The following is a 27,981-nucleotide window of genomic DNA, read 5'->3' as shown; positions in this document are numbered from 1 at the left end:
GTCTGTGACTGTGTCCCTAGGAAGTCACTTAAAAAGAGATTGAGCATTGCATCAATGTGTTGAAGCTTTCCTCATGTGTTCTCTCTTAAAATGCAAATAAATACGCTTCCATAGAGGGTGCTCACAAAAACAAAACAAAACAAAACAAAACAAAACAAAACAAAACAAATAAATGAAGCTTCTATGGACTTACAAATACTTTAAAGGATGTATGTTTACATTTTCTTAAGTAGATTTCTAGCTACACTTGAATAGCATTTTTAAACAATTTAAATATCTGTGTTTGAAAGTAGTTTCCTTTATAGAAAGCACAGCACTACTGGTTGCATTTTTAATCTATTCTGACAATTTATGTCTTTTGATTGGAATAATCAGATCATTTTTTGGAACCTGACTACAGAATTAACAAGTTTATGCTACCTTTATCTGCATCTATCTTTCCCATATGCTCTTTGTTCTTTATTGTCTACTGTTCATATTTTCATTTAGATAATTTGAACATGTGTTTTTTATTTCTTCTATGTAGATCTTATGCTGTAGCTATGTAGTTTCTTTCTCAGACATTGATCTAGATCATGCAGTATTAATTTTAATTTGTCCATTTTCATAGTTTACTTTCCAACATTATACATTCTTGCAAATAACATTAAAACTGCTACAGTAGTAATCCTTATTTCTTCTGTTGTCCTTTGTGCAATTTCTAAAGCATAAGGAAAAATCAATGTACACAGAGAAATCCTGTAAACTGTAAATTCTGTATGATAATAAATCAATGTAACAGAGCCATGAAGATTTTGTTTAATTTCTCGTTTCGAGAAAAACAAGATAGTAAAGTACATCAACTTTTTAATTGAAAACAACTGAAAACTAATAAGTGAAAAGAGAAACTTAAAAATATTAAAAAAGGGCCAGGCGGTGGTGGTGCATGCCTTTAATCCCAGCACTCAGGAGGTAGAGCTAGGCAGATCTCTGTGAGTTCGAGGCCAGCCTGGTCTACAAAGTGAGTTCCAGGAAAGGCGCAAAGCTACACAGAGAAACACTGTCTCGAAAAAAAAAAAAAAATTAAAAAGGTAACAAGATTCTGAGAAAGTACAAGGCTAAGATGCTGCTGCATGAAAATGGGTTTAAAATATACTTTTGCATTGAGACCAGTACCTAATAGGAGAGAGTTATTGTGAATTTGAATATGGTTTGGGTGATCCTATATCATAAACAAAATATTAGTTAGCAATTGATATAAAATGAACAGATGGCTTAATAGGTACTTCAGCAAGAAGAAATTCAAGCAGCTGCCAAATATATGAAAACCTGTTCTAGTTTACTGGTGATTAGCATAAAACAAATTAAAACCACAAAGCAATAATAGTACATAGCTACTAAAATGGCAAAAATTAAAATGCATAATGATTACAAATTTTGTCAAGGAAGACAAGCGATGTAGACACATACTTTACTGGCAGTAGTATTATTTGCTTATATCTTCTTAGAGACTTTTATATTTAATAATTGAATACCTAATTATATAAATTCACTGATAAAAATGTGCACACATCTTCCAGTACACATGTACAAAATTGTCTACAGTGTATTTTGTAGAGGCAAGACATAATATCACCTTTGGAATCGATTCATATCTACACATAAGAAAATTAATATGGAGTACACAGTGTAGCTAAACAATAGCACCTTATGTAATATGGAAATGTACACTACCTTGCATGTTTAACAGAAAGCCAACAGGATTGCACAGAGTTTAATTTTGTTTCTATGAAAGAAATAGTCATTGATATATTTGTTATGTTGACTCATTACTTCACATAACTTGAAATGGTAACATCAATGGTGGACTAATGGAAAAGAACATTTTAACCATTTTGATGTTGAATTGTAGGGCCCTGATCAGTAACTTCTCCTCAGTCTTTGGAGAGTATTGCGTGTTCTGCTAAGATGCACCTCTCCAATATTATTCATCTAAATTATAAATTTTGATAATACAAGGGATTATTGGGAATGCATATTTTTCTCAGTCATTATTTTCCCATATGTAGCTAGATGTCTGGTGAAATTTATCATTTTATTTTTTCTTTTATGATATGGACTTACTTTATTATTTCCCTATTTGACTGAAGTTTATTTGTCTCCTTTGGTAAATATGGTATTAATGTATTTTATGAGTAATTTTTGTATATTCCTCTGTTGGAACATTTATTGTAAAAATTAACCCACAGGAGTTACCTGTATAAGAATGTTTTTTCTACTTGTCTGTTGTGTATTTTGCAAGTACGCTTCCCACACAGATTATAATTTTTTTACATTTATGCGATAATGTTTTCATAAAGCATCCTAAGATTGTAGATGATCAAGCTTCACTATTTTTCCTTACATGTTACTGCTTGAAGATTTGTTTTAAGCATTGGCAATCATTGGCTTATTGAGGATGGCTTGTCAGGGCACAAGCTGTGGCCCCCAAATTTGGAAAACTAGAAATATTAATAGATCTCAGAATTGGAACATAATTTAAAGAAAAGTTCCATCAATAATTATTTCAAATTAATTATTTTAATTGAAAAAATATAAATATCGCCTATATAAAATAATATTTTTGAATATGCATGTTTAAATTAAAATCTTCATTACCTCAAATTAATCATTCTTCATGGTGAGAATGTTAAAACTCTTAGGTGTTTTAAAAAATGAAATGTAACTATAACAATTATTAATTTACAGCATATGAAGAAGTCTGTCACAAAGGTTAAAATATGCTCATGATACAACAAAATCATAACATAATCAATCTTGCTCATCACCAAAATAAATAATTCATAGGATACAATCCAGCATCACTCAAAAGTGATGCTTTATAGCTTTATGGGACACCAAAACATTCTTTTATCCTCCATTTAACCAGTTTGTGATTTCAGGCAAATAGGTAAGAACAGGCCAACATAGCCCATAGAAAGAATGCTTATTTAATTATACTTCACTTACAGGCAGTATATCCCACAAATATACATATTCTATGTTTATGTGTACACAAAAATCTTGTATGAATACCATTAGCATGTTTACAGGAAGGTGTGCTTAAAGTAATTCATCCAGCTAATAGGTCAGGAATAAGTCAAAGGCTTGTTGCTTAACTATTCCTTCCTATTGTGTCTTTAGATCAGTTTTTTTTTTTCAGGACTAGGGATGTGGTTTAGGATTAGAGTACTTGTCCAACATTTGTTAGAACATTGGCTCAATAGCCAACTCTATAAAAATCAACAACCCAAATTTTTCCTTCAGTACATTTCTTATACAGTGCATGTGATTGAAGGGTAGAAAGAGCATAATATATGTTATTTAATATGAGATTTTATGTTTGAAGGTTTTTTTCCTAGCGATGATTTTGATAGTTAATTTTTGAGTAACCCATTTATTTTATTGTCTGTGTCCAGTATTTTTCTTTGCATCTGAGAACCTAATGGGTTCTAGATGGTATGCTAAGTACTTTTCATAAGTCATCCCAGTATCAAATTGCATATTTATCACTTGAAACCTTTAAGATAGTGAGTTATTAAAGTCTTTAGAGAAGTAAAATAGGTGGCAATAACTTTTACTTGATATTATAAAGAAAACTGATTTTTCTTTTGAGCACATCTACTGCAATTAATAATTCTGAAATTTGAAATGTGAGAAAAACTATTATTTTGCATTATCTAACAGTTTTAAGCAACAAAAGTCAAATGTGCTTGTATAAGTTACCTTTTGCTGTGTAACAAACCATCCCAAAATTAAGTGACTTAAGACTCAAAATTCTGTAGCTTGGCAATTAGGACAAGGATTAGCTGGGAAATTAGGTTTTTGAGATATGTGTGTGTTTTGTGTTTCTTAGCCTGGCATTACATCTCCGTTAAGATGTAAGTTAACAAGATGGCTCTACTTCTAGAATTTATGGGTTGTCAGTAACAATGATGGGGACAACTAGGCTTTATATATGTCCTCTTGCAGAGTAGTAACATGTCACATGGCAGAAGTTTCTAAGCAAAGGAAAGGAATCTCAGATCCTGAAAGAGAGTTTTTAAATCTCACAAGCACCAAAGCAAGTTGTAGAGCACAGTCTTGAATGAGTGAGGGAGAGGACTTCCCAAAGAAAAGGACTCGGGCTGGGGAAGGGGCGCTTGGGAGGTTGTATGGAAACCTAGTGCAGTGGAATCTCTGAGGGTGATCCTAGTGAGGACTCCGAATAGTGAAGGATAGAGTCTCAACTGGCCATCTTTCGTAACCAAGCAAGACTTCCAGTGGTGGGGACTGGGTTGAGTTGTTGGCCCAAGGCGCTCCAATGGAGATCTCTAAACAACCCAGACTGATGCTATGAGAGATGAACTCTCTCTCTGAAAACTGACAGTGGGGCCCCATTGAAGTAGAGAAGTCAAGCTAGTGCAGGCATGGAGCCCTCATCCCTACATTCTGGTCTCTTTTGCATAAGAAAATACTCTGAAGGGTACAGAAAAAGAAACATGGACACCTGCAAAGTTTGCTTGGGCAATGGTGGCACAGAACTTTTGGAGTGAGCAGCCAATGTCTGATTGACTTGAGGCCCATAGCACAAGAGGAAGCCTATAGCCTATACTACCTGGATGGCCAGCAACTGGAGACTGGATAGTATAGAGACCTAGGTCTGAGCCTTACCCAGTCATCATCAGAGAGGCTTCTTCTGGCATTAGATGGGAGTGGGTGAAGACACCCACAGCCAGACATTATGCAGAGAGAGGGTATAAATTGGATGTCTTCATTGGGTCCCTCCCCTGGGAGATCAGGGAACCCCATAGAAGAGGAGGAGGAAAGACTTTGTTGGAGTCAGGGGAAGAAAGACTCCAGAACATGTCCCACTGAATCAACTAAGCAGGGCTTACAGGGGCTCACGGAGATTGAAGTGGCAAGCACAGAGCCTACATGAGTCTGCATCAGGTCCTCTCTGTGTATGTTATGACTGTTAGCTTTGTGTTCTTATGGGACTCCTAACAGTGGGAGATGGTGTGTCTCTGACTCCTCTGCCTATTCTTGGGAGTCTTTTCCTCCTATTGGATTGCCTTGTCCAGAATCAATATGAGGGTTTCTGCCTTGTCCTATTGTATCTTGTTTTGTCATGTTTAGCTGTCATCTCTTGAAGGTCTGCTCTTTTCTGAAGAGGAATGGAGGGGGTGTAGAAGTGGGAGAGAGGGGAAGCGGGGTAGAGCCAGGAGGAGTGGAGGGAGGGGAAACTGTGGTTGGGAGGTATTTTATGAGAGAAGAATCTATTTAAAAAAGAGAAAGAAAAAGAAAAGAAAAGAAAAATCACCCACCAACATACTTAGATTCAAAATATTTAGAGTGCAAAGGAGAGAAAGCTATTTTGGAATGGGCAGCAAAACTTACCAGAGACTTTAAGGAGATGCAGCTCTCTTGAGAGTAATCCTCACCAGGACCCAGACCTTCCTGGGACAGAGATCATATAGATAGAGCGAATCCAGTTGCATCCAACTCTGGGCTTGCATCTCATCTCTTAAGAAGTTTTTATGCAATTGAGTTAAATCATTATTGAAAATCAAAGTGTTTTGAATTAAAGGGATCTCTTTACCTAAATGTAAAACTCCCAAAATCCATTTAGTAAATAATTTCCCATCAAACAATGAAGAAAAAGAAAAGAAGAAAAGTACGTGCAAGCAAATTGTGGACCATCACTGCAGTAGTCTGCTTCAAGAAATAGACTTTGTTTTAATATTTCATTTTCCAAATTTTCCCCAAGTCCTCCAATTAACAGCTTGTCTATCTCATCCAATTACCTCACAGCTCAATGTCTCTCCTCTCTTCTTCCCCCCTTCTGCCCCCTCTCAACACACACACACACACACACACACACACACACACACACACACACACAATTTGTCTTCTGTCAATATTCTTGGTGGAGAATATTAGGCCAGTAGCATGCTTCAGAATGAAAAGATTTTCATTTTTGTCTCACTCTAGGTCTCTAGGTAGGTTTTAGAGACTATACAAGTAGATTTCTGTCAAAAATAAAAACCCCTAAATTAGCTTTTGAAAGCAAACAAAAAAACTGACTATGGATTAGACATCACCAGAGAAGTGCTGAACACAGCAGCTAGAGCAGTGAAAGACTGTTGGAAAAGAGCAGCATACCAAATTGCCTTGCCAACCTTGCTGCAGTGGCTGTTCAAAAGGGTTCCCAGGCCGTGTTCAAGTCTTAGTTTCTATTTGTGCTCTTCTTCAGTGTTAACTTCCAATTTAGGCTTTTTAAATGGAAACTCAATCTTAAAATCAGCTTGGATGCCAGAAAAGCACTTTTTGAAAAGGCAAGAAAAGGAAGACATTATGTTTACATAAAAAGTGGGCAGATTGAGAAACTGTAATAAGAATTTCAAGAGGGACTTTTATTCTAGGGTGTCCTTTTTCTGCTACTGCAATATAGTCTGTACCTCTAGATAACTTACACGATTTGATTAAAAAGTTTTACAGGTCAATTAAAATACATATTTAGAAAAATGCATAATCCTTTTATGTTTTCAAAAGACACTTAATAAATAAAACATGAAAACCATGAGCTAAAATAGTATATGGAACTATTAATATTCAAGTTATAGTCTTTTACAATTCACAACTAAAAGGTATTTTTCTTGATTTATTCAAGAAAGTTCTACACCTCAACAAAGTAAAATTGTGGCATTGCTGAAATTTGAACATGTAATTCCATCTCTGACTTTAAAACCCACATTCTTTTCACTTCCTTTTCCTACTTTCCCTTAAAAATCAAAATAGGTAGCCAGGCATGTTGGTGTATACCTTTAATCCCAGCACTCAGGAGGCAGGGGTGCCGGGCATTTACCCATCAACCCCAAAGTGTTCTTGAGTGCGAGCAGCAGGAAATATTAGATAGAAGGATTTATATTGTGGAGATAAACAGATAGAAAATAAAGGATAGCCTTGAGAGGTTCTGGAACCTCTTCCAACAGGCCCTGACTGTGTCTGCCCTGGGGTATTTATAGAAATGCCAAGGGGTGGAGCAAAAGACCTCCCCCGAGCACAACCAAGTGCAGATCATCTCAGACACCTGCACTCAGGCCCATGGTCCAATCATCCTCTCTATGCAGACCTGCTGAGTAAAGCCACTAGGAACCTGAAAATGGGCTCCCACACAGGGGCAGTAAGATCTCTGAGTTCAAGGCCAGCCTGAACTACAGAATGAGTTCCAAGATATCCAGGGTTACACAGAGAAACCCTGTCTCAAAAAATGAAAACAGCAGAGCCAGGTGGATCTCTGTGAGTTCGAGGCCAGCCTGGTCTCCAAAGTGAGTTCTAGGTGCAAAACTACACAGAGAAACCCTGTCTCGAAAAACAAAAACAACAACAACAACAACAACAAAAAACAGAAAAGAAAACATAAAAATCAACATAGGTATCCTATTTTTTTTTCCCGAAGCTGAGTACCAAACCCAGGGCCTTGTGCTTGCTAAGCAAGTGCTCTACCACTGAGCTAAATCCCCAACACTGGTATCCTATTTCTTAAAATGTGTATAAATATTTTCCTTCATGTAGGTCTGGGTACCACGTGTATGTATGGTACCCATGGAGGCCAGAAGAGGGCATCAGATCTCATGCAACAAGTTACAACTATGAGGCACTCTAAGGGTTGGAGTCAAACACAGTGCCTATAGGAGAGCTGTCAGTGCTCTTAACTGTTGAGGCATTTCCCAACACTCTCCTCACCTCACCATGCCATGTCTTAAACTCTGTTTTATTGTATATTTTTAAAGATTTATTTTATTTCATGTGTATGAGTGTTTTGTCTACATGTATATCTGTACACTGTAGTGGGTAGCTGTTCCAGCCTTGACCTTGAAACACTGCCCCCTAGTATGACAGCAAGTAACTGCAGCACCTGCCTATGACCTGCCCCAGGGGTGTTGCCGAGAGGAGACCCCTTAAGACCTTGGGAGGCACTCACCAACCTAAGACAGAACGCCTGTGTGGCCTGGGCAGGTGTCTCCATGACGGGTAAGGTGACCTGCTGATGTCCCACGCAACCTAAGTCAGAAGCACATTCTTTAGTAATAGGAGGGGACCTGTAGGGCTCTGGCTCCCGGTTTGGGTAACTGTTGCATTGCTTGCTGACTTGACCATGATATCATTCCTATGCTAATTCCCTGCAAGATTCCACCCTCCTGAATGCTTAAGGGAAGCTCCTTGTCTGTGTATCCAGCACATTGGACATTAACAGCTTAGATGCAAGATTGTAAAACATCAGAAGGGGGTTGGGGATTTAGCTCAGTGGTAGAGCGCTGGCCTAGCAATTGCAAGGCTTGGGGTTCGATCCTCAGCTCAAAAAAAAAAAAATTGTTTCACTTATTCAGAGGGCCTGATCCAGTTGGGGGCTCCACAGCTTTTGGTTCATAATTCATGTGTTTCCATTAGTTTGGCTATTTGTCCCTGTGCTTTTCCAATCTTGGTCTCAACAATTCACACTCTTACAGAATAGCTTGAACTGTTTGGGAGGCACCCAGGCACTGGGACCCAGACCTATCCTTAGTGCATGAGCTGGCTGTTTGGAACCTTGGGCTTACACAGGGACACTTTGCTCAGCCTGGAAGGTGGGGACTGGACCTGCCTGTACCGAATCCACCAGGTTGAACTGAATCCTCAGGGGAGTCTTGGTCCTGGAGGAGATGGGAATGGAGGGGAGGGGCTGGGGGGAAGGTGGCGGCGGGAGGGGGTTAGAAAGGGGTACCCGTGGCTGATGTGTAAAATTAAAACACAAATATAATAAATAAAAAAGGGAGAAAAAAATCAGAAGTGAACGTCTGCCCACTGGGGTTTTCCTATTGTGCTGAAAGCCTGTATTTAAGACCTCCTCCCTCCTTCAATAAACGGCATTTGGTATTCAAAAAAAAAAAAAAAAAAAAGAAGAGGGGGGGTCAAGATCATGATGGGGAAACCCACAGAAACAGCTGACTGGTACTAGTTGGAGCTCACTGACTCTGGACTGACAGCCTGGGAACCTGCATGGGACTGAACTAGACCCGCTGAATGTGGGTGACAGTTGTGTGGCTTGATCTGTTTGTGGGGTCCCTGGCAGCAGGACCAGGACTTATCCCAGGTGCATGAACTAGCTTTTTTGGAGCCCATTCCCTGTGGTGGGATACCTTGCTCAGCCTTGATACAATGGGGAGAGGCTAGGCTCTCCTTCAACTTGGTATGCCAGACTTCGTTGACTACCATGGGAGGCCTTACCCACTCTGAGGAGTGGATGGGGGTAGAGTGGGAGGGAGGTGAGAAGGCAGGAGAAGGGGACTGAGGGGGAACTGGGGTTGGTATGTAAATTGAAAAATTTTTAATAAATAAATATATTTAAAAAAAAAACCAAGGTGTGTGCATCCTTGGGTCTCTCGCTCTCTCTTGATCCATCATGGTCCTGGAGGCTGGACTGTACCTCATCTCTCCTGGATCCTGTAACGGACACCTTATTGGCTATAAGTTACCCCAATAATAAACCTCTCTTGATTACCAGATAAACTTCATGGAATTGCCTCGTTAATTATAGTGATAGTACACCATGAGTATGCCATCCCATGGAGGCAAGAAGAGGGTGTGAGATTCCTTGGAACTTGAATTAGTGATGGCTGTTAACAACCATATGGGTACTGGAAATCAAACTCAGGCCCACTTGGATGAGCAGCCAATACTGTTAACTACTGAGCCATATCTCCATCCCCTGTATCCTTTCTTTTATTGGCAGAAAATATTTTGCAGGTATTCCTTAAGTTCAATTCAATGTTTACATTTATAGCATTTATGCTCAGGCCTAATTCATTTATTTTGCTACTTTCTACTAAGACTATTCATGATTATAATTTGGCCTTAAAAAAATCCAGTGATGCCTCTTATGAACAGTAACAAAAACATAATTTTTATTTTGAAATTTCATATCCATTGTGGATATATAATTTTGGGAATATTATACCAATTGCTTATCCCATACCAAATGGTCAGTGTTGAAAACATATACACACAAGTAACATTATGTGGACTGAGCAGATTATATTTATTCATTTAGGAATATATATATATATATAAATATATATATATATATATATATATATATATATATATATATATAACAATTTTTTTAAAGATGCCATATTTGGAAGAGAGCAAGAGGGTACAATAGGGGACTTCTATGCAGAAAGATAAGGGAGAAATGATGTAATCATATTATAATCTCAAAAATTTTAAAAATGAGGATAAAAAGCACAAAAATAAGAAAAAAAAATGAGATGAAGGTAAAACAACCAAGAGATACAATCCAAGTAATTTCATTGTTTCTCCTGATTGTTTAAGAAAACCTCTCAAGCACAATTATTCCCACAGTTTATACTTAACTCTTTTAGGACTGGCACAGTTTGAGAATGCATCTATGGTGAACTTATACACTTCAGTAGTCCATGGTGCTATTTAAACAATGTTATTATACTAAATTGTTGGCCTTACATGAAACAACTTTTTGTTGCTCTTTGTCTTTCTCTTTCAATACTTGTATGCTTGTGAACTATTATGAAGTAGCCTCTAATATCTGTTGTAATGTGGAAACAAAAAAGGAAAATAAGAATAGATAGAGGAAAAATAAGAAAAAAATTAAACAAGTGTGTAACTGGAGTATTCCTGTGTCCATCTGGCTCCTGTAGTCATTCAGTCCCAATTAAACACACAGAGACTTATATTACCTATAAACTGTAAGACCATGGCAGGCTTCTTGTTATTTGTTCTTATATTTTTTCCCATTTTTTTAATTAAGAAATTTTCTACTCACTCCACATACCATCCACAGATCCTCCCTCCTCCCACCCCCCGCCCTCTTTCCCAACCCATCCTACATCCCCACATCCCCCAAATTGAGGTCTCCCATGGGGAGTCAGCAGAGCCCAACACACTGAGCCTAGGCAGGTCCAAGCTCCTTCTCACTGCACCAAGGCTGGGCAAGGTGTCACACCACAGGCACCAGATTCCCAGATCCTGATGCATCTGCCTGGGTGCCCCCCAAACAGTTAGAGCCAAACAAACATCTTCTGTATCCAGAGTGCCTAGTCCAGTCCCATGGGGGCTCCACAGCCACCAGACCACAGTTCATGGGCTTCCACTAGTGTGGCCAGCCATCTCTGCACGTCCTCCCATCATGATCTTGACATCCTCGCCTGCAGAATCCCTCCTCTCTCATCAGTTGGATTCCTGGAGCTCAGCCTGGTGCCTGGCTGTGGATCTGTGCATCTCCCTCCATCTGTCACTGGACATAGGCTCTATGATGATAGTTAGGGTATTTGCTAGATGGGTCACCAGAGTAGACCAGTCCAGGCACCCTCTGGACCACTGCCAGCAGAACAAGGTGGGGTCAAACTTGTGGATTCCTGAGAGCCTCCCCAGCACCCTGCCTCTTCCTATTCCCATGATGTCCTCATCTATCATGGTGTCTTCCTCCCTGCCCTCCCACTCTGTCCCTGTTCCAGCTTGACCCTCCCATTTCCCTATGTTCTCCTCCCCAACTCTACACCCTCTACCAACCCCCCCCACACAGTCTGTTCATGAAGATCTCATCCACTTCTCCTTTGCAGGTTCATCCATATGTCCCTCCTAGGGTCTTCCCCTGTTAGCTAGCCTCTCTGGAGTTGTGGGTTGCAGTCTGGCCATCCCTTCCCTCACATCTAGTATCCACTTATGAGTGAGTACATACTATGTTTGTCCTTTTGAGTCTAGGTTACCTCACTCAAGATAATATTTTCTAGTTCCATCTATTTGTCTGCAAATTTCATGATATCATTATTTTACTGCTGAGTAGTACTCCATTGTGGATATGTGCCACATTTTCTTTATCTATTCTTCAGTTGAGGGGCATCTAGGTTGTTTCCAGGTTCTGGCTATTACAAATAATGCTGATATGAACAAAGTTGAGCATGTGTCCTTGTGGTATGATTGAGCATTCCTTGGGTGTATGTCCAAGAGTGGTATAATGGGATCTTGAGGAAGACATATTCCCAATTTTCTCAGAAACTGCCATACTGATTTCCAGAGTGGCTGTACAAGTTTGCACTCCCACCAACAGTGGAGGAGTGTTCCCCTTGCTCCACATCCTCTCCAACATAAGCTGTCTTCAGTGTTTTTGATCTTAACCATACTGACAGGTGTAAGATGGTATCTCAGAGTTGTTTTGATTTCATTTCCCTGATGACTAAAAATGTTGAGCAATTCCTTAAATTCCTTTCAGCCATTTGAACTTCCTCTGCTGAGAATTCTCTGTTTAGTTCTATAGCCCATTTCTTAATTGTACTGTTGGGAATTTTGTTGTCTAATTTCTTGAGTTCTCTATATATTTTGGAGATCAGCCTTCTGTCAGATGTGGGGTTGGTGAAGATCTTTTCTCATTCTGTAGGCTGTTGTTTTGTCTTATTGGCCATGTCCTTTGCTCTACAAAAGCTTCTCAGTTTCAGGTGGTCCCATTTATTAATTGTTGCTCACTGTCTGTGCTACCGGTATTATATTTAGAAAGTGGTCTCCTGTGCCAGTGTTTTCAATACTACTTCCTACTTTCTCTTCTATCAAGTTCAGTGTAACTGATTTTATATTGAGGTCTTTGATCCACTTGGACTTGAGTTTTGTGCGTGGTGACAGATATGGATCTATTTGCAGTCTTCTGCATGTTGACATCCAGTTATGCCAGCACCATTTGTTGAAGATGCTTTCTTTTTTCCCATGGTACAGTTTTGGTTTATTTGTTGAAAATCATATGTTCACAGGTGTCTGGATTAATGTCATGGTCTTCAATTTGATTCCATTGGTCCCCATGTCAGTTTTTATGCCAGGACCAAGCTGTTTTTATTGCTATAGCTCTATAGTAGAGCTTGAGGCCAGGGATCATGATGCCTCCAGAGGCAGCTTTATGATACAGGATTCTTTTAGCTATCCTAGATATTTTTCCATATAAAGTTAAGTATTATTCTTTCCAAGTCTCTGAAGAATTGTGTTGGGATTTTGATGGGGATTGCATTGAATCTGTAGATTGCTTTTTGTAAGTTTGCCATTTTTACTATGTTGATTCTACCTATCCATGAGCATGGGGGATCTTTCCATTTTCTGATATTTTCTTTGATTTCTTTCTTCAGAGACTTAAAGTTCTTATCATAAAGGTCTTTCACTTGCTTAGTTGGAGTTACCCCAAGGTATTTTATATTATTTGTGGCTATTGTAAAGGGTGATGTTTCTCTGATTTCTTTCTCACCCCATTTATCACTTGTATATAGGAGGGCTACTGATTTTTTTTTTAATTAATCTTGCATCCTGCCACCTTACTGAAGGAGTAATCAGCTATATGAGTTCCCTTGTAGAATTTTTTGGGTCATGTATGTATACTATCATGTTGTCTGCAAATAATGAAAGTTTGACTTCTTCCTTTCCAATTTGTATCCCCTCAATCTCCTTTTGTTGTTTTATTACTCTAGCTAGAACTTCAAGTACTATGTTGAATAAGTATGGGGAGAGTGGACAGCCTTGTCTTGTTTCTGATTTTAGTGGTATCACTTTGAGTTTCTCTCCATTTAATTTGATGTTGGCTGTCGGCTTGCTATAAATTCCCTTTATTATGTTTAGGTGTGTTTCTTGTATTCCTGATCTCTCTAGAACCTTTGTCATAAAGGGGTATTAGATTTTGTCAAAGGCTTTTTCAGCATCCAATGAGATGATCATGTGATTTTTTTCTTTCAGTTTGTTTATATGGTGTATTATATTGACAGATTTTCATATGTTGAACCATCCTTGTATCACTGGGATGAAGCCTACTTGATCATGGTGGATAATTTTTTAAGTGTTCCTGGATTTGGTTAGCTAGTATTTTATTGAATATTTTTGCCTCAATCTTCATGAGGGATATTGGTCTGCAGTTCTTTTTCTTTGTTGCATTTTTGTGTGGTTTTGGTATCAGGGTAACTGTAGCCTCATAAAAAGAATTTGGTAATGTTCCTCCTGTTTCTCTGGTGTGGAACAATTTGAACAGTATTTCAGATTTTCCAGTTTTGTGGTGTACAGGTTTTTGAAGTATGACCTGATGATTCTCTGGATTTCCTCATTGTCTGTTGTTATGTCTCCCTTTTCATTTCTGACTTTGTTAATTTGGATTCTCTCTCCCTGTGTTTTGGTTAATTTGGATAAAGGCTTATCTATCTTATTGATTTTCCCAAAGAACTAACTCTTTGTTTCATTGATTCTTTGTATTGTTCTGTTTGTTTCTATTTCATTGATTTCAGCCCTCAATTTGATTATTTCCTAGCGTCTGTTTCTCCTGGGTGAGTTTGTTTCTTCTTGATCTAGAGCTTTCAGGTGTGCTGTCAAGTAACTAGTGTGAGATTTCTCCAGCTTCTTTATGTGGGCATTTAGTGCTATAAATTTCCCTCTTAGCACTGCTTTCATGGTGTCCCATAAGTTTGGGTATGTGGTGTATTCATTTTCATTGGGCACTAGGAAGTCTTTAATTTCTTTCTTTGTTTCTTCCTTAACCCATTGGTGATTCAGTTGAGCATTATTCAGTTTCCATGAGATTGTAGGCTTTCTGTAATTTTTGTTGTTGTTGAAATCTAACTTTAAGCCATGAAGTTCCGATAAGATACAGGAGGTTATTTCAATTGTTTTTTGTATCTGTTGAGATTTGCTTTGTGACCAAGAATGTGGTAGATTTTAGAGAAGGCTCCATGGGGTGCTGAAAAGAAGATATATTCTTTTGTGTTAGGGTAGAATATTCTGTAGATATCTCTTAAGTCTATTTGTGTCATAATGTGTGTTAGTTTCCTTATTTCTCTGTTAAATTTCTGTCTGGCAGACCTGTCCATTGGTAAGAGTGGGGTGTTGAAGTCTCCCACTACTAGTATGTGTGGTTTGATGTGCAATTAAGCTTTAGTAATATTTTTTTATGAATGTCAGTGCCTTTCTGTTTGGGGCATAAATATTCAGAATTGAGACTTCTTCTTGTCAGATTTTCCCTGTGATAAATATGTAGTGTCCTTCCCAACATTTTTCAATTGATTTTAGTTTGAAGTCTATTTTATTAGATGTTAGGATAGCTACACCAACTTTCTTCTTAAATCCATTTGAATGGAAAGTCTTCCCAGCCTTTTATTCTGAGGTGGTGTCTGTCTTTGAAGTTGAGGACTGTTTCTTGTATGCTGCAAATGGATGGATTGTGTTTTTGTATCCATTCTGTTAGCCTGTGTCTTTTTATAGGTGAATTGAGACCATTGATATTGATGGATATTAATGACCAGTTATTGTTAATTCCTGTTATTTTTTGGTGGTAGTGTTGTATGTTTCCCTTCTTTGGTATTTGTTGGTATGGGACTATCTGTTGCCTGTGTTTTCATGGGTGTATCTAACTTCCTTAGGTTGGATTTTTCCTTGAAGTGCTTTCTTTAGGGCTGGATTTGTGGAGAGATAGTGTTTAAATCTGGTTTTATCATGGAATATTTTGTTTACTCCGTCTATGCTGATTGAGAGTTTTTCTGGGTATAATAGTCTGGGTTGGCATCCATGGTCTCTTAGTGTCTGCATAATGTCTGTCCAGACTTTTAGAGTCTCCATTGAGAATCAGGTGTTATTCTTATGGGTCTGCCTTTACATGTTACTTGGCCTTTTTCCTTTGCAGTTCTTAATATTTTTTCTTTATTCTGTATGTTTAGTGGTTTGATTATTATATGGAGAATGAACTTTTTTTTGATCCAGTCTATTTGGTGTTCTCTAACCTTCTTGTATTTTTATAGGCATTTCCTTCTTCAGGTTGGGAAAGTTTTCTTCTATGATTTTGTTGAATATATTTTCTGTGCCGTTGAGTTGGCATTCTTCTCTTTCTTCTATCCCTATTATTCTTAGGTTTGCTCTTTTCATGGTATCCCAAATTTCCTGGACATTTTGGGTCATGACTTTGTAGGCTTTACTGTTTTCTTTAACTGATGAATCTATTTCATCTACCATATCTTCAATGCCAGAGATCCACTCTTCCATCTCTTGCATTCTGTTGGTTATAACTTGCATCTGTAGTTCCTGTTCATTTACTCAGATTTTCTACTTCAAGCATTACCTCAGTTTATGTCTTCTTTATTGTCTCCATTTCAGTTTTGAAATCTTGAACTGTTTCCCTCACTTGTTTAATTGCTTTCTCTTGGCTTTCAAGGGATTTCTTGATTTGTTACCATTTTTTGTTTGACTTTTCCTCTATTTCTTTAAGGGAATTTTTCATTTCCTCTTTTAGAATCTCTAGTATCTTTTAAAAGTCATTTTATCATAGATATCTTCTGTTTCTTCTGTGTTGGGATGTTCAGGTCTTGCTGATGTAGGTTCTGATGGAGCCATATTGATTTTTATGTTATTGTCTGTATTTTTGCACTGGCTTCTACCCACCTCTTTCCCCACTTGGTACAAGCAGTGTCTGTGTCTGAGGGAGCCTCTCTTGGTCTGGTTGATACTCTTGTTCCAGTGGGAGCTCTTGGTCTAGTCAATGCTGATGGACTCTTTGTTTCAGGGAACAGCTATTATTCCAACTGGCACTAGTGGGCTCTGCCTCAGGGAGTAACTGCAGTCTTAGTGTGTTGTAGATGTTGGTAGTCTGAACTGTCTGCAGGCAGTCTGCCTGCCAACTGGCCTCTTAGTCCAGTTGGGTGCTGGCAGGCGCTGTCTCAGGGAATAGTTGCAGTCTCGGAGGGTAGGTGAAATTTGGGGGATGTGGGGCTTGGGTTATAGAGTCTCTTAGTCCAGTCAGGTGCTGGCAGGCTCTGTCATAGGGAACAGTTGCAATCTCTGTGGGTGGGTCCTGTTCTTATATCTTAAATTAACCCATTTCTATTAATCTATAAGTTGCCATGTGGCTTGTGGCTTACTGGAATCTTAACATCTGCTTCTCATTGTGGTGGCTGGCAGCGTCTGTGCCTCAGCCTTCCACTTCCCAGAATTCTCCTCTGTCTATGTCCTGCCTATACTTCCTGCCTGGCTACTGGCCAATCAGCATTTTATTTACCAATCAGTTATAGCAACATATATTCACAGTATGCAGGACATCCCACAGCACAAGTGTCTGCTTATTAATATAAAACCTTACCTAGAAAAGATTCAGAAACTATAATTATATACAGTGGAGAGTAATGGGGACATGTGGCAAAATTCAGGAACAGATGCTATATTAAATACAAATATTTAATAAAATTGTTTTCCATTTAATTGGACTATAGTCACATAATGGTGTGTTCTTGGTCTTAGGAATAAACACTGAAGACATTTACCTGAACAATGACCTCCTAACTGTTATGCATTCTCCAAATATTCAGGAAAATAGTGTTAGCAATTGATGTATCTCACTAAGTACTATACTGAAGGATTTTTCTTTTTAATTTAAAATTGACAAAAGACACTTGAATTTACAGTGTGTTTATTCTGAATTTGAAAAGGGAGACAGAAACTACAGAACCTTGCTGTTAGATCAAGTCTACCATTTTTCTATACTTACTAGTACATTTTGACATAATTTTAACCTGTAGACCTTGAAGTGTAGTTCATTATTTTTAAGCCTGTATTTACCCTGGCAGAATTGTATACAATATTTAAAAATAATGCATTGGATCCTGAATATAAAGAATCTCTTGCCAGATGCTTAGTCTCCTGTGAAATCCAGCTGCTGTGGAAATAATTTGATAAAATGGTTTCATTGTTAAAGTATTTGAATGTGTGGACTGAATTATAGCTGTCCCAGTCTTTAGCTCAGAGGTGGCCTACAAAGTAAAACTAACATCTAGGAGTTGGCAATTTTGATTTCTTTGGATTTGTTATTTGAGAAAGTACCAGACAATGGCTTCTGTTATTAAATATGAATAGTTACATATATAGTCTTTAAGAGTGTTTCATATCTTTAAATTCTTTAATACTTTTATTAAAATAAATAAAACCATAAGACACATTACATGCTTTCCACCAGCACATTAATTGGCAATCAGATAAGATCAAGAATTTCTAAACATGGAAATTGGGCATTTAGGAATACTCTATATTTTTTGTTGGGCTCCTGGGCTCATATGAGGGCAGGGGACACACTGTCAGTCAACCATGAGGTTTTGTTCAGGAATAACGTAAGATTCCCTTTGTATACTTGATAATAAAGTGAGCTGAGAACAAGAAAAAATGCACAAATGAAGCCCAGCTCTTTAGATAGATAGATAGATAGATAGATAGATAGATAGATAGATAGATAGATAGATCAAATTATTTATTTTGCAGATAGGGGCAAAAATTAAGACCCCAAACTGAGAAAGGTATGTTTTATACAGTCTAGGAAAAAGCAGAATGTGTGAAAATCATGAAGTTATTTATACTATTAAAGACTCTGACCTGTCTTTAGTGCATGAGCTGGCTGATTGGAACCTGGGGCTTATGCAGGGACACTTTGCTGAGCCTGAGAGGAGGGACTGGACCTGCCTAGACTGAATCTACCAGGTTGAGCTGAATCCACAGGGGAGTCTTTGCCCTGGAGGAAATGGGGGTGGGGAGTGAGGAGGACAGGGGAACCCATGGCTGACATGTAAAATTAAATTAAACTATTAAAAAAAAAGACTCTGAGGCCATGGAGAGCTATAGTTGGAGAAATTGCCTTTGGGGTCAGTAATGGTTCCTCAAATGGCTCTTTGCAGCTCATGAGATGTCAGTATACAGTTGACAGCATTTTTTATTTTAGTCTGGGAGCAGGAGGTCCTCCCATGATGTACAGAGAACACTTATCAGATTGAGAGGACATTTCTTTTTGCTTATTTTTTTAAAAATCTGATTTTACATGTTTACAAGGGTGTATGTCTGAAAAAAATCTCTGCCCAACTTCTAGTCCAACAGAAGGGTCTTTTACAGTTTAACCAAATTTTACCTTTAGCATTCAAACTGTCTGAGTTTTGCATATTCAGTATAATTTAAAATAAATATTAACCAAATTTTTAATTAACTAGCTCAAATTATTTCCCGGCTCATAAATCCTCTAGAATTCTTTCAATATATTATATTCTTTCTACTACTAGCTTCAGGAAGCATACTGTTTTGGAGATACTGAACCAACCTATTTTCTACCTACATAACTTTTAATTCTCAGTCATCATATAAAATATAGGTCAGGAACTATCTTACAATGTAAACTTGAATAAATAAAAGATAATAAAATAAATTTCAAAATTCATTTTCTCAGTTACACTACAGATATGTCACAGACTCAGTAGCCTATATGAGCCTAGTGGTAATCACATTGGTCAATAAACACAGAATACTTCAGTGGTTGTGAAAAAGTCCCTTGGATATCATTAACAAAGAATTTGCAGATTTGTGGTATAATTGATTTCTACATTGTTTAGAGCACTGGCTATATGTTATGATCAACTCTTCAATCTCCTTTACTGATTATTGGATTTCTCTACAAAGAATTTCCAGTAACTAAATCGAACATTCTCATAGAAATCAAATATCTTTGGAGGTTCAAAGTTCCAGAACAATTTCTGTTATTAAATAGAAGAAAATGAGATGACATGCCTATTCACTGACATTGTTCAGTGTTCCTTCAGTTACAAAATATTGTGGCCCCATGGTTTTTGTAGAACTACAAACTTACATTATTTTTTTTTAGACTCTACATGTGTCTCCTTGGCACTTTGGAGAGAGTGAACAGCACAAATCATTCTTCTTGACTTAAATAGTTTCATTCCATTGTCTCTTTGTAACCACCAGACAATAGAGTTTGATTTCCAGCAGAAAGCTTGTGTTTGAGTCATGTACTATAAATAGTTTCAGTTCAGGCATCTCATAATCAATGCTATCCAAAGAAGGCTGATCCTGCCAATAGCCATCCTCCAGGAGGATCAGAGTAAATGATACTCGATGTGCTACTGCTTTAGAGAGTCAGAAAGTCAAGCTTGTATATTTCTTGCTTGCAGACAATACAAAATTTTCCAACAAATGGCAGGCTTTTGTGGATGATCAGCCAGACCATGTTCCTTCCTTACTTAATTCGTTCTGGAAATACATTTTTACAACTTAATATGGAAATGATACATCATTAACTAATGATGTTAACATAATGCCACCAGCTATCAGTTTTTTACGTACCTTAGTAGTTTAAGCAGTACTTCTCAATGTAGAAGTGTTCCAGTTTATGTGTTAAATGATTCAAGCAAAAATAAGTATAGCAGTTCATTTGTCTCTATGGTTTCCTGTATGTTTTATAGCATTAATTTTTAACTTTAACTTTCTGATCCTTAACTTCCTAATAGTGAAGACTTCTTATAGAATTTCATAATTTGATATAATATCTGAACTACAATTTACATGAAGATTACCTTTCTAATGGATACCTTGGGGTCTTCAATATCTTTAATGTCTCATGAGCTTTTAATATATTCTTCTTCCCTCCTGTTTTTCTCTTCAAACTCTGTCTTCTTCTCTTTCAGCTGCTCATCATTTTTTTTTCCCAAGCTTGTGCTTAAATTCTTGGATTTTTCTTTTTATTTCTTTCATTTCTAATTTTTCCTTTATTTTTCAAATTTCAAAAATGTATATTGTAGCTAGAGTTTTTCTGGTCCTGTCTGACCCACAGTCAGGACAAAGCTCTCTCACCCGCCATTCCCACAGCGAATCAGACCCAAACAAGTAAACACACAAAGACTTATATTACTTATAAACTATATGGCCATGGCAGGCTTCTTGCTAATTGTTTTTATATCTTATCCCATTTCTATTAATCTATAAGTTTTTATGTGGCTCATGGCTTACCGGTATCTTAACATCTTCTCATGGTGGCATCTGGCAGTCTCTCTGCCTCAGCATTTTACTTCCCAGAATTTTCTTTTTTGCTTGTCCCACTTATACTTTCTGTCTGGCTACTGGACAATCAGCATTTTATTGATAAAGAACGGAATCCACAACAGTATATGATGAGATATCATAAATTTTCCCCATCTCCTCCTCCAACTACTCAGGTTTCACTATGTAGCCCAGGCTTAACTTTAATTAATTCCCTCAAGTACTAGGACTGAATATTGATTTATTTTTACTAAGTCAAATATGTGAAAACCTTTATTGTTTTCATGTGTAGATATTAAAATGAGACTGAGTAAAATATGGCATGGAAGTCCAGAGAGACCTACTGTGGTGATATTTTATTTGTACTCTAATAAATAAAACTTACTTGGAGATCATAGGAAAAAGCCAGCCACTATACTAAACATAGAAGTGAGGCAATCATAGCACATGCCTTTAAACTTAGCATTCGAGAGGCAGAGATTCATCTGGATCTCTGTGAGTTTAGGCCACACTGGGGACAGAACAAGGTGTGGTGGCACACTCCTTTAATCCCAGCACTAATTAACCATAGAGGTCTGGAGGTCTGTACAGACAGGAAGTGATAGAGCTGGGAAAAAAGAGGAAGTAATTTAGCTGGGTGGAGAGAGGAAGGGAGATGGCAGGGCATAGAAAGGATATAGGCGTGGGTACAGGAAGTAGCTCTCTTTGGAGGCTGAGGAATTGGTGAGGTGAGGTTGGCTGTGGCTTGTCATATTCCTCTGATCTTTCATTTTTTACCCCATTATCTGGCTCCAGGTTTCTTATTAGTAAAACTATTTAGCAATTTGTCTTACAACCTAACATGACTCTACCCAAAATTCTTCTGATTTGATGGTCTTTACCTACTATAACTCTTTGAGCAAACCCATTAACATTTTCGACCTTAGTATCCTTCTCAGCAAAAGAAGAAATAACAACTTCAAGGATTTGAATTAAAATGAAATGAGATATTGCCTATAAAGTTCTAAGGGTTATAGGCACGTAGTAAGTAGTCAATAGCATTTACAATTATTAACATTATGGAAATGCAAATTTCAGGTGCTATTGAGTTCCTCCAGAAATATGGAAACATCACCTAGTATGTCAAAGTACCTGACCAAAATTAATCATACACTACTGAATTCTAATTCTTGTGCTGCTTGTTTCTACTCAATTGATTTTAGATCATATTAGCACATCTATTCAAAACAGGGGCATTGTAATGATGAATGATGTTCCCCTACATAGCATAGAGAAGTTATGGGAAGACTATATAGGTAAAAGCATATACACATACATGCATGGGGACACATACACATACATCCAGAGGTACATACTGATTTGGTTAAAAACCTGTTTGTGACAGACAACCCCCAAATTGACTGATTATGTGTGTTTAAACTCATTGATAATAGGTTATAGATTCTGGGAAATAAAAAAATGAAAAACTACATATGTTTAGTGGATATTATTATTGCCATAAAATGTGAGGCCTGAATAAATTTAATGATTGAAATTGGTCAGATAGATATCAGGGCAATTCCAAGGTAATCTCAATATCTTCAAGAATTCCATAGTTAATGTACTAATATTTATAACAGTTGTTAGTGTTACAAAGATTTCTGTTCCAAGGTTTCTATGCCCTATCTTCTTTTTTGTGCAAAGAAACTATAACATAAAATCTTCAAGCTCCTTATGTCAAGAGTAGTACTTAGTTTGTTGCTACACAGGTCATTTCTTAGTTGCATGTTCTGCATTAGGCAGTGATTCCTGACTAGGAATGGTTTTGCCCCCATACGTAGGGAACATGTGGTAAGGTCTGGCAACAATTTTATTTTTCATGTCTGAAGTCATGGGGAAAAGGATATTGGTATCTAGCAAATAGAATTCAAGCATTCTGCTAATTATCCTATTATGCTCAAGATACCTACCCCATCACCACTAATTATTTGTCCCCAGTACTATTGAGATGTAGTGGAGAAACCCTGACATTTCATTAATTTCAAAACCTGGTGGTCAAGAGCAGAAATTTAAGTGGCTATGGTTCCAGAGGGATAGTCATTATGGTGCGGAAGGTATGGCAACAGAAGTAAAAAGTTATAAGTTGTATTTTGTCCAATCATAGGAGAGAAAGAGGTAGGGAGGAATAACATGAAGTGGAGTGAGTCTATACACCCTCAAAGGCTAGCCCCAGTGACATACGTCTTCTAGTGAGGCTCTACCTCCTAAATGTTCCATAGCCTCCCCAAACAGCATCAGAAACTGTGGACAAAATGTTCAAATATATGAGCCTATGGAAGACATTTCTCATTTAAAACACTAGAAGAAGTGCTATGATTTTTGTGTGTGTCCAAGAAGTTTATGCGCTAGAACCTTCGTCTTTGGTGTAACAGTTGTAGGAGGTTAAGGACTAGTAGGAATTACTGGGAACACAGGGATTAGAGCTCTGGTAAATAGTTAACTACATTGGTAAATCAGACATTTTTACTTTCTTGGGACTTGCTTAGTTACCAGAAGAGTCCATTGTTATAAATCAAGGTGGCATTTTCCTATATTCTAATTCCATGCTGTGTGTCTGCTTGCCTCTATTTTTTCTGCCATGAGTTGTTGTAGCAGCATAAGGCCCTCACCAAATGGCCCTTCTTCTTGGGCTTCCCAGCTATTAGAACCCTGAATCAAAACAAGTGTCTCTTCCTTATAAATTACAAGGCTCAGGTACTCTATTACAGCATCAGGAAATGTACTAAGCCATGAGAGCTGTCTCTGACTCTTGGTTTTTTAATTAAGCTACCTTCCCTTGTAAGATCCTCTTTAATACTATATATATATATATATATATATATATATATATATATATATATATATATATAATATGTATATGAAATACAAAACTTAATATATATTTAAATATACACAAGAACTTTTTGTTGTTGAAAGACCAGAGTTTAACTAAGATTTACAGACTATCGCCTTATGACAAATATGAAAAGCCCCAACTAATCAATGAAATACCCAGATTAACAATATAGAGATGATGCAACAGTATGAGACATCTTTTTGCAGAGGTGGGAACCAGAAAAGAATGCACAGGGAACAGTGGCTACTCATCTAAAGAACCTGTTGTCATCAAGGGGTAAATGAACAAAGGCAGTGAGTTTTACCTGGAATTGAGGTGGCGGGGCACAGAGACAGGCTTAGAGAGATGAATGAATGAAGAATGAGGTAGCTTCCAGATAACAGCTGTCAGATTTCTTGCTGGTATTAACTTGGCTAAAGCCAACTGCAAATAATCCAGCAAGAGAGCATGTCAATGGAGTTCATATAAATTAGGATCTCTCAATAGAATGTAAATCTGAATGGAACAAACAAAAATACCCACCGCAGAACTAGGATAGCATAAAACATGTTCTTGAACTCTAACAGATCTTATTCAAAGGCAAGTGTTCCTAGTCTCTAGTTGTGTTGTCTTTGACAAACTTGTTCAGTATCTGAGTTTTGTTTGTAGTAATGGCAGGAAATCCTTTGCATGACAATCATTAGTGTGGAAGAAGATAGTGTATAGACATGACTTAGGCATTGTTAGCTTGTAGTTGGGCTAAAAAGATCAAGATCAAAATTTCAATGTTATTTTTAAAAAGTTAAATTTACTCTGTAATTTCTTAACAAAATAAAATTGTGTCTTTCATCCTTGCCAATCCTTTCACAACTGGTTGGACTATAGCAAAACTAGTTACATTAATGGAAAGTTTCCCAGCTCATCCTGAGTCAGTATTATTCTCATGAGCCTTTGTATATATGTACATACAAAATGAGGAGGCTCAAAACTGCCTGCATCTGTAATTTCAGTATCTGTTTATTTTACAGTGAAGTGAAATTTGCTTGAGAAGTATTTATATATTCCTCATATAGACTATATCTGCGTTCAGATGTAGTCCAGTTTAAATAGCAAGAATTAATCCATTGAAGAGAGACACAATTAGGCTGAAACATCTGTTTGATATTCTGTGCAACTAACTCTATCTTTTCTTCATACAAAAAGAACACAATCTTACTTATAATAAACATCTTTTGTAACAGCAATCATGCAGCTGCAGGAAACATGGCTTATCATTAGATAATCACATCCTTGGGAGATTGGATGCACCCAACTGTGTCTCAGGCTTTCTATGTTTGAAATTTAATTTTCTTATCAATGTCAGAAATGTTGCTTTCCACATATTGCTAAATTAATAACTGAACCATAATTCCATCCTCATAAACTATAGTTAAGTCTATATGCTATATGTATGTATGTACAATACAAGAATGACTAAATATAGATAATTCAGAATTTTGCATATCAGATAAGTGTATTTACATTTTATGCCCTAGTATTAAGTTGCTCTAGTGGGTATATTTCTTCCATCCATGAAAACATCAACTCATAAAACTGGTTTAATTGAAAAGACCTAGAACAGTTGTTAAAGTCTTGCTCATCCCTGCCTTGATAACATATCATCAGCTCAAATTTAAGAAAATCAAGGTAATGGTAAAAATAAAGTGAGTAAGAAATGAAAGCTGAGGACTTTAAAAACTGAACCTGAATCCTAATTGTCACTTGTAATCAACCAGATATATTTTGGTAACTGAGAGAAGATTGGCCATTTCTGGCATTATAGTAAGAGGTATGAACATTTGCATTTTTTTTACTGTTTAAAATAAAAATTGTCCCTCGTTGCAAATCCTCTATCTTCTGTAATGATATAACTAAATTGCTAGTAGCATAAATATCTGTGATGGCTCATATCACTCAGAATGCAATTCAGGTTTGAACAGGCTAGCCTTTGAGCAATTGCCTCTGGACCGAATCCCTTCCTCTAGAAGGCAGCATTGAGAGAACCAGGGGACTGAGAAATGGATTTCTAAGGCTGCTTCAGTTTAGCAATCCTTTCAATTAGTATAAAACCAAGTGAAATATTGCAGCAATTACTCAACTAGTCAGGATATCTCTTGAATTTCTTTAACCACTATTGAACAAATACATTGATCCCCAGAGGAGGATGAAAGCCACATGGACCAGAGCCACTTCCAGTTGATGCTGTCTGAAATCAATTTTGTTTCTGGCTTGTGGCCCACTCATGAGTAAGCAAAGCCTAGTTCAAATAATTGGACTGCCACTAAATACGTGTTTGTTTCTGTATGCCATTGCGATTTTATAACTCTTGTTTTGCAGTGTGATTCTGATCATCATTAACTAGTCATTTGCCCTGTTTTCTTCTTATCTCCCCTACTGACATTAGTAGACCTCTGCTGTGTAGGGATAGTGGTTGCCACTCACTTACTTGATTGCCTACCATGTGGCATGTGTTTTTTTTTTTATTATTTTGTACTTATATATATTAAAGATACAGGTAAGATATAGGTAAGTGAAACCAAGTCCAAGAAGGTGAAGTTCATGTAATTACTTCCTTAGCTTTTCTGTCTTGTATTCTTAGGCATAGCGAACATTTGATTAAAATGGGGGGCCTTACCTTCCCTTTAGTTAATAACAATCCTATTTTTCTGGTTTCTCTGAAACAAAATATAAGACTTGTATTTGCTTTCCTATCATTCCTTGAATTCTGCTCATCAATAAGTTCTATTGAAGCTAGAGTCAACATACTTACAGAATCAGACCACTTCTTGCCACATTCACAGCTACTATTCTAGTATGACCATCACATTTTGACTGGATTCTTTGTGACAGTCATTTACCTGAACATTCTACCTCACTTTCCTTCTTTTTCCGCCTGATTCTTAACGTAAGATCTAGCATAATCATCTAAAAATGTTAGATAATGTCATTCTATTGCTAGTGATAGTTTCAGAATAAAAGACAGAGTCACTGAAATAACATCTAAAACCTTACCAATAAGCTTTATGAGGGCAGAGACTGTTATGTTTTATTTATTGATGTTTCTCTGTGAGCCTGCAGTAGTACCTATACTATGTAGGGTGCTTGCCTAATATTCAGTGATTGAATTAATAAAAATGAAATTGAGTAAAAGTCATTCTATCAAACAAGTGGTTGTCTCTGCCTATTGTGGTGTTATACAAATAACTGAATCTATATAATTTACAAAGAACATTATCCCTGTTCTGAAGTCCTGGAAGCCCACGATCAGGTTCAGGACTCAGTTTTTCTCCTTCTGCATGCTCTGGAAGGGAAGACTTGTACTTCTCCTCATGGTAGAAGATCTGAGGAGAGAGAAGCTCACTCCTACAAATCCTTTTTTTATAATGGTACTATTTTTATAGTAGTGCCATTTATGAGGTTGCGCTCTCATGACCCATGTATCTCCCAGCAGGCCTCACTTCCCGACACTGTTGAATCTGTGATTACACATCTACTATGAATTTGTAAATGATTCATTCAGAACACAAAAGTGGCTGAGTTTAAATCATTTTTCATCTAACTTCAATGACTTTGTATTTCAACACTTGTGCAGCATTTAACTTTTGGGAAATAATTCAAAATGTTTGATTCTTTCCCTTATCTTATATTCTTCCTTCCTTTAACTGTTCTTTATGGAAGTTTTCTTGAACAAAAAGTTGATTGGGGGCTGGTGCATAGCTCATTGGGTGTTCTTATTGTACAAGCCTGGGGAACTGAGTTTGAATTCTAAGCACCTATTTAAAGCAGAATGTGGAGCACATACCTATAATAATCTCAGCACTGAAGGTTTGGAGACAGACAGGTTCCAGGGGTTGACTGGTCAGGTAGTCTAGAAAAAACATTGAAATTTAGGTGTAGTGAAAAATTAAGTTTCAAAACAGAATAGAAAGGGGAAGCAATTTATAAAGACATCCCAGTGTCCATCTATAGTATTTAAACACATGCACTATCAAATACACTCCCTGCCCCACATCTCCCATACATACATGAAAAAAAAAAAGTAGGTTGGTAGTTGTGGTAGTAGAGAGTGATTACTTAGGCAAATATATTTGGGTTGCATGAGATTGTCTTAGAAGACTGAAGAGAGATTCTGACACTTCCTTGTTGGCCTGGTGTTAGAAGAAGTTATGTATACTGAGGTGGGGCTGGAAGGGGCTCTTACAAAGGCTCTT

The sequence above is a fragment of the Onychomys torridus genome, chromosome X (assembly GCF_903995425.1).
Source record: "Onychomys torridus chromosome X, mOncTor1.1, whole genome shotgun sequence".
NCBI lineage: Eukaryota > Metazoa > Chordata > Mammalia > Rodentia > Cricetidae > Onychomys > Onychomys torridus.
The sequence above is the reverse complement of the archived record's forward strand: the minus strand, read 5'-3'. Positions refer to the sequence as shown.